The 12,013-nt window shown below is 44.2% G+C and overlaps 1 protein-coding gene across 1 annotated transcript in view; it reads left to right on the top strand.

Annotated features, from left to right (window-relative positions):
• Positions 1-2,315: 2,315 nt before the first annotated feature.
• The window catches only part of chdh (choline dehydrogenase), a 53,045-nt gene continuing 43,347 nt past the window's right edge, over positions 2,316-12,013 (top strand). The window contains exons 1-2 of the mRNA XM_063068093.1: positions 2,316-2,542; positions 8,989-9,064. The gene's annotated coding sequence lies outside the window, so the exon portion shown is untranslated. The remainder of the gene's footprint in view (positions 2,543-8,988; positions 9,065-12,013) is intronic.

Genomic DNA, 12,013 nt, shown 5'->3' on the forward strand with positions numbered 1-12,013 from the left:
TGAGAAGGACGAGTTGGGCCGAATGGCCTGTTTTCCGTGGTGTACATGACTCTACTAAGTGTGGAGCCATCTAGAACAACCTGTAAGTGTGCCCTGTCGCTTCAAGTGGGAATACCATGCTGACAACCTCAGCATCAAACACAAACAGATGCAGAAAAAAAAATGCAGAAACATCATTTTCACTAAATCTCAATCTCACACTCATTGTAACACACATAAAAGTTGCTGGTGAACGCAGCAGGCCAGGCAGTATCTATAGGAAGAGGTACAGTCGACGTTTCGGGCCGAGACCCTTCGTCAGGACTAACTGAAAGAAGAGGTAGTAAGAGATTTGAAAGTGGGAGGGGGACGGGGAGATCTAAAATGATAGGAGGAGAGGGAGGGATGGAGCTAAGAGCTGGAAAGTTGATTGGCAAAAGGGATATGAGAGGATTTTGGGACGGGAGGGCTAGGGAGAAAGAAAGGGGGAGGGGGGAAGCCCAGAGGATGGGCAAGGAGTATAGTGAGAGGGACAGAGGGAGAAAAAGGAGGGAGAGAAAAAAATAATAATTAATGATGATAAATAAATAAATAAATAAGGGACGGGGTACGAAGGGGAGGTGGGGCATTAACGGAAGTTAGGGAAGTCAATGCTCATGCCATTAGGTTGGACGCTACCCAGAAGGAGTATAAGGTATTGTTCCTCCAACTTTTTTAAAGTAAGGGGCTTCCCTTCCTCCACGATCAACTCTGCTCTCAAACGTATCTCTCCCATTTCACGCACATCTACTCTCACCCCATCCTCTAGCCACCTCGCTAGGAATAGGGTTCCCCTGGTCCTCACCTACCACCCCACCAGTCTCCGGGTCCAACATATTATTCTCCGTAACTTCCGCCGCCTCCTACGGGATCCCACCACTAAGCACATCTTTCCCTCCCCCACCTCTGCTTTCTGCAGGAATCGCTCCCTACGCGACTCCCTTGTCCATTCATCCCCCCAATCCCTTCCCACCGATCTCCCTCCCGCCACTTATCCTTGTAAGCATAACAAGTGCTACACATGCCCTTACACTTCCTCCCTCACCACCATTCAGGGCCACAGACAGTCCTTCCAGGTGAGGCGACACTTCATCTGTGAGTCGGCTGGGATGATATACTGCGTCTGGTGCTCCCGATGTGGCCTTCTATATATTGGCTAAACCCAGCACAGACTGGGAGATCATTTCGCTGAACACCTACGCTCTGTCTGCCAGAGAAAGCAGGATCTCCCAGTGGCCGCACATTTTAATTCCACGTCCCATTCCCATTCTGATATGTCAATCCACGGCCTCCTCTACTGTAAAGATGAAGCCACACTCAGGTTGGAGGAACAACACTTTATATTCCATCTGGGTAGCCTCCAACCTGATGGCATGAACATTGACTTCTCTAACTTCCGTTAATCCCCGCCTCCCCTTCATACCCCATCCATTATTTATTTATTTATTAGTATTAATTTATTTTTCTCTCTCCTTTTTCTCCCTCTGTCCCTCTCACTATACTCCTTGCCCATCCTCTGGGCTTCTCCCTCCCCCTTTTCCTTCTCCCTAGCCCTCCTGTCCCGTGATCCTCTTGTATCCCTTTTGCCTATCACCTGTCCAGCTCTTGGCTCCATCCCTCCCACTCCTGTTTTCTCCTATCATTTTGGATCTCCCCCTCCCACTTTCAAATCTCTTACTAACTCTTCCTTCAGTTAGTTCTGACGAAGGGTCTCAGCCCGAAACGTCAACTGTACCTCTTCCTAGAGATGCTGCCTGGCCTGCTGCGTTCACCAGCAACTTTTATGTGTGTTGCTTGAAATTCCAGCATCTGCAAATTTCCTCGTGCTCACACTCATTGTGATGAGATTGACAGATTTTGAGATTTTATTGGACTGAGGGAGGTGAGCTTGGGACAGGAGAGGTGAAACATCAATTAAACACCATGGTCTACTTTAGAGCAGGCATGAGGAGCCCCAATTATCCTCTCCCTTCAATTTTTTTTAAAAAAAACTTCCGTTCTCACAACTCCTCCACTTGTTTCATTATTTCTCACAGGGCTTCTTCCTCCGTCTCCTTTGGTCACCTATTCTGCCCCTGGGTATGTTTCAGTTTGGTTACCTTACCTTGTGTGGGCTGCCGATGCCCAGAGCAACTTTCCCACGGGGTAATAGGGGACTTTCCTAGGCGCTGTGCAAACTGGGAAGGCGCTATGGCCGCGTTATTAATGCAGGATTCCTGTGGCTTTCTGGGAGACACTGAGAGGGAATAATATGCAAATTAAAGTGTGAATTCAACACTTCCTGGCGCAGAGTCAAGGAGGAAGTGAGGTGACAGGGTGACAATCAGTGGGACGTATTCAGCGCAGGGGAGGGGGATTAGCCAGATTTTAAGCATAGCCTTGAGTTAGTCCGGTCCGAAATCCCCGCTCCACTTGATGGTACCTGCCCGGCGGGATCCCACCCGATCGGCTGGGGCGTGCGACCGCAGATCCGAAGGGACGAGTAGGGTGACCAGATAGCGAGGAAACAGGGCTGTCAGCAAAGGTGAGAGAGAATTACTGACCGCACGGTTGCCGGAGTGGGCGGGGGAGTGGTGGCAATGGAAAAGGCGACACCAGTTGAAGTTTCCAAAACTAGTTTCAAGTTGCAGAGTCTGCAGCGCCTCGACTCTCGACGAACAGGCCACGATTTTGCACTTTAACCGCCGACGCGGTTTTCTGGGGAGTCCCAACACAAACTCAAACCTTTGTTGCGTCGCGCGTTTAAAAATACAGCTTTAAAGTGCATTTGCTGCAGTGCTGTCGGTGGGGTGGAAGATGTGGAGGTTAGCATATCGTGGGCCTACAAGGAGAAGAGGAATGATAATCGGGCTGGGTCTCAGCGCCACCTGTACTGTCCTTTTAGATTTCAGCGATTATCTCTGGTTCGAGTGGATTGTGAACTCCATTTCTATTTTGGTAAAACAACATTTCTTAATTAAAGACAGAAGATCCTGGAAATCTTTAAAAGGCCAGGAACTATCCGCGGTTTTAAAAAAGGAACAGTTCACGTTTCTGGTCTAAATTCCCAGATTAATTTCAATCCTATTCAAGGCCGTCCGAACTTTGTGCTCACTACCTCCTTTGGGTTTAATTCTGCGCTCTTAAATATCTTTTAATTTTTGCAGGAAACAAAAAAACACTAAAGGTGTTGAAATTCGAAACGAACAAAGTTCCCGAAGAACTCAGCCAATCAAGCAGCACCGGTGGAAAGAGAAACGAGTTAATGTTTGAGAACCGAGGATGAATTAATTACTGATTCAAAACGTTGCCTTGTTTCTCTTTGCACAAATACTGGCCGAGTTCTCCAGACTTGGCGTTTCTGTTCCTTTACTTTAAAATTCTTGATTTTTGCCTGGATTTATTTACTCTATCACTGGAGGCCAAGCCCCAATTTGCACAGGCCTCAAATTGTGCTGATCTCACCTTCAGCTTCTCCCTTTTCTAGATGTTTTCCAAATTAAACCCTTTTAAGCAAGCTGTTGGTCCGATTTTCAATCCTTCATAGGGTGAAATAGATCATGTCTGCAGACAGTATGGAGTTTGGACATTGGCTGAAATATTGCAGATAACATTCACACTGCAGACCGGACGGATTGGCATGTGAAATCTCTAGTGAAAGAGCTAACCATCTGTTTGATCAGAATCAGATTTAATATCACTGACGTATGTCATGAAATTTGTCGTCTCTGGGGTAGCACTACAATGCAATGCCATGAGACAGAGGAGCAGATTTGGGCCATCAAGTCTGCTGCGCCATTCAATCATGGCTGATGGTATTTTTCTCCCCTCTTCAGCCCCACTCCCCAGCCTTCTCCCCGTAACTTTTGAGGCTGTGTCCAATCAAGAACCAGTCAAGCTCTGCCTTAAATACACCCAACGACCTGGCCTCCACAGCTGTCTGTGGTAACAAATTCACCACCCTCTGACTAAATAAATTTCTCCGCATCTGTGTTTTAAATGGACGCCCCTCTAATCGTGAGGCTGTGCCCTTGTATCCTAGATGTCCCCACCAGGGGAAACATCCTTAACACTTCTACTTTGTCTAGGCCTTTTAACATTCGAAAGATTTCAATGAGATTCCCTCTCCTCCCCCCCACCATCCTTCTAAATTTCAGTGAGTACAGGCCCAGAGCTATCAAATGTTCCTGGTATGATAACCCTTTAATTCCCAGAATCATCATTGTGAACCTCTTCTTGGCCCGCTCCAATGCCAGCACATCTCAGATGATGAGCCCAAAACTGTTCACACTACTTGTATTCAAAACCTCTTGAAATGAATGCTAATATTGCATTTACCCTCCTCACCACCAACTGTATTTGCAAGTTAACCTTTAGAGTGTTCTGCACAAGCACTCCCAAGTCTCTTTGTATCTCAGGTTTTTGGACTTTCTCCCTGTTTAGAAAATAGTCTGCACATTTATTTCTACTACCAATGTGCATGACCATGCATTTTCCAACATTGTATTTCACTTGCCACTTTCTTGCCCATTCTTCTAATCTGCCTGTCCTTCTGCATCCTACTTGTTCCCTCAACACTACCTGCCCCTCCACCAATCTTCATACCATCTGCAAACTTGACAACAAAGCCATCTGTGCCATCATCTAAATCATTGATGTACAACATAAAAAGAAGTGGTCCCAACACCAACTCCTGCAGAATACCACTACTCACTGGCAACCAACCAGAAAAGGATCCTTTTATTCCCACTCGCTCCTTCCTAGTAATCAGCCAATGTTCTAATCATGCCAGTAACTTCCCTGTGATACCATGGGCTCTTGGTTACCAGCCTCATGTGTGGCACCTTGTCAAAGGCATTCTCAAAGTCCAAGTATACAACATTCACTGCATCCCCGTTACCCATCCGACTTGTAAGCTCAATGAACTCCAACATGTTCTTCAGGCAAGCTTTTCTCTTAAGGAAACCATATTGACTTTGTCCAATTATGTTCTGTGTCACCAAATACCCCATCACCTCATCCTTAACAATTGACTCCAACATCTTGCCAACCGCTGAGGTCAGGCTAACTGGTCTGTAATTTTCTTTCTGCTGCCTTCCTCCTTTTTAGAGTGGAGTGACATTTGCAATTTTTCAGTCCTCTGGCACCATGCCAGAGTCCAATGATTTTTGGAAGATCATTACTAATGCCTCCACAATCTCTACCGCTATCTCTCTTTCAGAACCCTAGGGTGCAGTTCCTCTGCTGTGGGTGACTTGTGTACCCTTAGGTCTTTCAGCTTTTTGAGCATCTTCTCCCTTGTAAAAGTAACTGCACTCACTTCTCTTCCCACACACCCTTCATATCTGGGATACCGTTAGTGTCTTCCACAGTGAAGACTGTTGCAAAATGCTCATTTAGTTCATCTGCCATCTCCTTGTCCTCAGTTATTATTTCTCCGGCCTCATTTTCTAGTGGTCCTATATCAACTCTCATCTCACTTATTTTTTCCATACTTGAAAAAGCTTTTACTGTCCACTTTGATATTGTTTGCTAGCTTCCTTTCATATTTCATCATTTCCATCTTAATGATTCTTTTAGTTGCTCTCTGGAGGTTTTTAAAAGTTTCCCAATCCTCTATCTTCCCGTTAATTTTTGCTTTGTTGTATGTCCTCTCTTTTGCTTTTACATTAACTTTGAATTCCCTTGTCAGTCAAGATTGTACTATTTTGCCATTTGAGTATTTCGTTGCTTTTGAAATACTTCTATCCTGCACCTTCTCATTTTTCCCAGAAACTCACACCTTTGCTGCTCTGCTGTCATCCCTGCCAGCACCTCCTTCCAATTTACTTTGGCCAACTCCTCTCTCATACCTCTGTAACTTCCTTTACTCTACTGAAATATTTACTTTGGCCAACTCCTCTCTCATACCTCTGTAACTTCCTTTACTCTACTGAAATACTGCTATGTCAGACTTTACTTTCTCCCTACCAAATTTCAAGTCGAACTCAATTATATTGTGATCATTGTCTCCTAAGGGTTCTTTTACCTTAAGCTCTCTAATCTCCTCTGGTTCATTACATGACACTCAATCCAGTACAGCTGATCCCCGAGTAGGTTCAATGACAAACTGCTCTAAAAAGTCATCTTGTAGGCATTCAACAAACTCACTTTCTTGAGATCCATTACCAACCTGATTTTCCCAATCGACCTGCATGTTAAAATTTCCCATGACTATCATAACATTGGCCTTTTGATACGCCTTTTATATTTCCCGTTGTAATACGTGGTCCACATCCCAGCATCCCAGTTGGGAGGCCTGTATATAACTGACAACAGGGTCCTTTTACCCTTGCAGTTTCTTAACTCAACCCACAAGGATTCAAGATCTTCTGATCCAGTGTTACAGCTTTCTGCCGATTTGATGCCATTCGTTACCAGCAGAGCCATGCCACCTGCTCTGCCTACCTTCCTATCCCTCTAATACAACGTGTAACCTTGGACATTCAGCTCCCAATTACAACCATCCTTCAGCCACAATTCATTGATGGCCACAACCTCATACCTGATGATCTGCAATAGTGCAACAAGATCATCCACCTTACTTATTATACTCCTTGCATTGAGATATAATGCTTTGAATACTATATTTGCTACCCTTTTTGATTCTGCATCTCTAATGCAGTGATACTCACCTTGTTGGCTGCAATTTTGCTGATCATCTGCCTGCTCTTCCTGACAGTCTGACTGCATGCTATCTTTGCTTTTTTACCTTCCATCCTATCCTGAGTCCCTTCACACCAGTTCCCACCCCCATTGCCAAATTAGTTTAAACCCTCTCCAACAGCTGTAACAAACCTGCACGAGACAATATTGGTCCCCCTCGGGTTCAGGTGCAACCCATCACTTCTGAATACCTGAATACATAATAATAGAGAGAATACTACTGTGAGTTACAGTAAATGTGTGTATAATATATATATTGCTCTATTATTATGTACAGCAGGTATTCAATAGTTAAATTAGTAGTGCAAAATAAAAATTAAGAATGTAGCGGGGTGGTGTTCATGAGTTCAATGTCCATTTAGAAATGGGATTGCAGACGGGAAGAAGCTGCTCCTGAGAATCGCTGAGTGTGTGCCTTCAGACTCCGGTACTTTCTTCCTGACGGTAGCAATGAGAACAGGGCATGCTCTGCGTGGGGGGCGTAGGGGTCCTTAACGATAGCAGTATCGTGAACAGATTCCCGATCAGCAACATCTGACAGAGATAGAAGGTGATTGCTAATGGCCTGAAACATAACTGTGGCACCAGAGTAAATCGTGTGGCCATGAAAGGAGACTGCGGAAAACTAAAGCTGAGGGAGGGATTAGGGTGAAATCGGAGAGGGGAGGAAACTTGATTCCACCAGGAGCATATGAATCATAAATTCTAGCTTAGACTTTTCGTGCTATAAATGCATTAGTCAAATAAGAAAGATTCCAATTGTCCTCCATGATATCACTGTATCTACCCTCTGACTAGCAATTTTTATGTTAATAACCAGCAATCTTAAATAATGTCCAGAGTAAAGGTTGAGCGAGCTAGGGCATTTCTCTTTGGAGCGAAGGAGGATGAGAGTAGACTTGATAGAGGTGTATAATTTAAGAGGCGTAGATAGAGTGGACAGCCAGCACCTTTTTATAAGGGTGGCAATGGCTTATATGAGGGGACCTGCTTTTAAGTACAAAGTCTGGGGGTATGTCAGAGGTAGGCTTTTTAACGCAGAGAGTGGCGAGTGTCTGGACTGCATTGTTGGGGTTAGTGATAGAAGCACATACATTAGGGACATTGAAGAGACTCTTAGATAGGCACATGGATGAAAGAAAAATGCAGGGCAATGTGGGGGGGGGGAATGGTTAGATTAATCTTGACATAGGTTAAAGGTCAATACAACATCATGGACCAAAAGGGCCTGTACTGTGCTGTATGTTCTAAATTACTCTACTGCTGCCTCGGGTACCTTTGCCTTTCCAACTGATGGCTCTACTAATAGTTCTAGCCCCTGTACACTTCCATCCACCATGAGAAAGGGCCCAGGGCTCTCGACTTCTAGACAACAGAGCCAACCAGATCTGGCAGAATGGTACTCATGCTTAACAACTCTCTTTTGGTTCCTCCCACTGTCTGCAGATCGAAGGTGTGGCCATGGGCACTCACATGGACTCTAGCTGCAGTTGCCTTTTCATTGGCTATACAAAACAATCCATGTCCCAAGCCGACGGTATTAATGCTCCCAGCTCTTTCTGCACTACATTGACAACTGCATTGATGCAAGTGTCATCTGCTTCATCAACTTTGCCACCAATTTTCACCCCGTTCTCAAATTCATGTAGGCCATCTATGATGCCTCTCTTTCCTCTTTCCTTTCTTGATCTCTCTGTCTCCATCTCTGAAGACAGATTATCTACTGACACTTCTTCCAGATCCACTGACTCACACTTTAACTACACCTCTTCCCACCCTGTCACTTGCAATAAGACTATTCCATTCTCTCAGTTTTTCTGTCTCTCCCCCCCCCCCACATCTATTCTCATCTGAGAGGCCCTCTTATTTTCTCCAGCAAACAAGTTTTCCCCTTCACTGCTACCAACGCAGCCTTCACTCGCATCGCCTGCATTTTCCACGTCTGGCCTCACTATATTCTTCCCCACGTACAAAATAACAGTGGGCATAACGCTTTGCAACATTGGCGATCAGAAGCGTAGGGTTCACTTCCTGCCACCGTCTATAAGGAGTTTGTACGTTCTTTCAGTGACTGTGTGGGTTTCCTCTGGATACTCCGATTTCCTCCCGAAGGCGTTGGTGTTAATAAGTTGTGGGCATGCTATGTTGCCACCCGAGGCATGGCATCACCTGTGGTCTTCCTCCAGCACACCTTCGGTCTGTGTTGGCCATCGATGCAAACGCACATTTAATTGTATGTTTCGATATACGTGTGACAAGTAATGTTAATGTTTACATTCCTTTTAGGCACATCTCTGCAACCGTAAACCTGCCTCTACACGTGCTACCTCACCACCGTTAAGGGCCCAAACACTCCTTACAGGTGAGTCAGCAGTTCACATGTGAACCCGTCAGTATCGCTATTGTGTCTGGTGCTCCCTGTGTGGCCTCCTCGACATGGGTGAGACCCTGTGCAGATTGGGGGATCGCTTTACAAGCACCTTTGCTCTGTCTGCGGCCAGGATCTCCCAGTGGCCAGCAATCTTGGAGTTTGAATCAGGTTTATGAGCACTGTTGTATCTGGTGTAAAATTTGTTTTCTGGCAGCAGAACAATGCAGTGACATAAAATGACTATAAATAACAGAACACCCAGTGCAACAAGAAAATACATAATAAAGGTATTCACGGAGCATTCAGAAATCTGAGGGTGGAGGGCAATTTTAATTTCACGTCCCATTCCTACACTGACATACATTTCTGCCTCTACTGTCAAGTTCAGGTGAGACATATATTAGAGCAACAACACCTTGAATTTCATCTTGGTGCTCTCTAGCCTGATGGGATCAACATCAATTTCTCTAACCTGGAGGCCAGTCCCCTCAGAAAACTGAAATTCACCCGTACTGAGTTCACGAGTCACTACCAAAAATCCTGTAATATGTACGAGGGGTGATTGATAAGTTCGTGGCCTAGGGTAGAAGGAGTCAATTTTAGAAAACCTAGCACATTTATTTTTCAACATAGTCCTCTCCTACATTTACACATTTAGTCCAGCAGTTGTGGAGCATATGGATCTTGGACCTCCAGAAAGTGTCCACAGCATGGGTGATTGATAAGTTCGTGGCCTACCGCAGAAGGAGATGAGTTATACAGCTTTTATTACATGCACGTGCAGGTCAATGCTTTGAGTGATTATGCAGAAAGTTTGAAGTTACTAACTCATCTCCTTCTACCTTAGGCCACGAACTTATCAATCACCCCATATGAGTTATTAACTTCAAACATTCTGCATAATCACTCAAAGAGTTGAACTGCATGTGCATGTAACGAGACCTGTATAACTCATCTCCTTCTACCTTAGGCCACGAGCTCATCAATCACCCCTGCTGTGGACACTTTCTGAAGGTCCAAGATCCGTATGCTCCATGACTGCTGAACTAAGTGTGTAAATGTAGAAGAGGACTATGTTGAAAAATAAATGTGCTAGGTTTTCTAAAATTGACTCCTACCTTAGGCCACGAATTTATCAATCACCCCTTGTAATAGGAATTCACTCTTGTGAATTTATGTGGGAAGAACAGAAAATAGTTTTTTCAAGCAACATACATCAAAGTTGCTGGTGAACGCAGCAGGCCAGGCAGCATCTATAGGAAGAAGCGCAGTCGACGTTTCAGGCCGAGACCCTTCGTCCTGACTGCGCTTCTTCCTATAGATGCTGCCTGGCCTGCTGCGTTCACCAGCTACTTTGATGTATGTTGCTTGAATTTCCAGCATCTGCAGAATTCCTGTTGTTTGCGTTTAAATAGTTTTTTCAATTTGTTTTGCTTGACCAATAACAGTGTTGCAGAAAATCGCAGTACATTTATTTTTAGGAAAGGCAATCCCTGAAACGTGAGAGTTGCCTGTATAGTTTTACAGCTGTGGTCTAACTATAGTTTGTAAATTTGTACCATAACCTCCTGCTCTTAAGTTCTTTGCCTTGGCTAATGAAGGCAAGTATCCTGTATCAAATGTCTTGTACATCACCTTATCTGGCAATGAAAAGGGCTTGTGGAATAACACCCAAGGTCCCAGAAAACCTCTGCAGGTCTTTTTCTGGACCTTGAGCTTGTAGACCAGTCTTCCTCTGTTCTTAAGCATTTCCCAGGACCCTACAGAATTAGGCCATTCAGCCCATCGAATCTGCTCTGCCATTTGATCATGGCTGTTCCATTTCCCTCTCAACCCCATTCTTCTGCCTTCTACCCGTAACTTTTCACGCTCTGACTTATTAGGAATTTATCAACCTCCACCTTAAATACGCCCAATGACCTGCCATCCACAGCCACCTGTGACAACAAATTCCACAGATTCACCACCCTCTGACTAAAGAAACTCATCCTCGTCTCCATTCTAAATGGATGTCCCTCTATTCTGAGGTTGTGCCTCTCTCAGTTCTACTACTTATTTCTTCAATGAACCATACATTCAAAGGTTCATTTATTATCAAGGTATACAACTCTGAAATTCTTCTTGATAGCCACAAAATGAAGGAAAGAACAGCAGACAACCATTAACCCGCAAATCCCTTACCAGCACAAAAAAAGAAAAAGAAACAGAACAAGCACATTGACACCCAAATCCCCCTCCCTCCCCCACACATAAAAACGAGAAAGATTGGGCGAGAAACACGAAATACAAAAAAAAACATAAGACTGAAAAAAAGTCCACAGTCCAAGTCCAGATCCAAAACGCAGAAAACCTGGGTAACATTTTCCCTTTCTGTAGCAGGAGCGATCTCACATTCAGTTGAAGGTTAGACCTTGTTTTGGAAAAGAAAGATTTTAAAATTACTTGAAGGTAGTTTCCTTGTTTGGTAAGTTGGTGGGACAGATTTTTAAAATGATCAATACTATTTTCTATGTTTCTTTATAATTATCTTTTAGGCAAGATAGTATGTGTTATCTGGGTGCTGAGTACCTGTCTGAAGAAGAATTGGAAGAATTTGTTGAAAGGGGACAAATGTTTTGTTGAAACAACTCAAATTAAACTGTACAGTTGAAAATTAATAATTTACTGAAGTTTGGCAAGTGAATACTATAGAAGCTGTCATTCTTGCAATTCATTGGATAGGTATCGGAATGTAAAGCTTATGTAGGGGGATAGAATTCAGAGTCAGGTGCTGTAAAATGAAATGTCAATGAGTACCTCACACATATCATTCAAGCACTGACCTTTGGTTACTCAGATCTCTCAATGACCATTGCCAGCCAGCAGTTACTGGGTGTGCCTCAAGCTGTCTGTTGCATAGTTCAGCAAGTAGACTGACTTTGAACTTTTTAATGGTTGTTT

This window comes from Mobula hypostoma, chromosome 15 (assembly GCF_963921235.1).
Source record: "Mobula hypostoma chromosome 15, sMobHyp1.1, whole genome shotgun sequence".
NCBI classification, from domain to species: Eukaryota; Metazoa; Chordata; class Chondrichthyes; order Myliobatiformes; family Myliobatidae; genus Mobula; species Mobula hypostoma.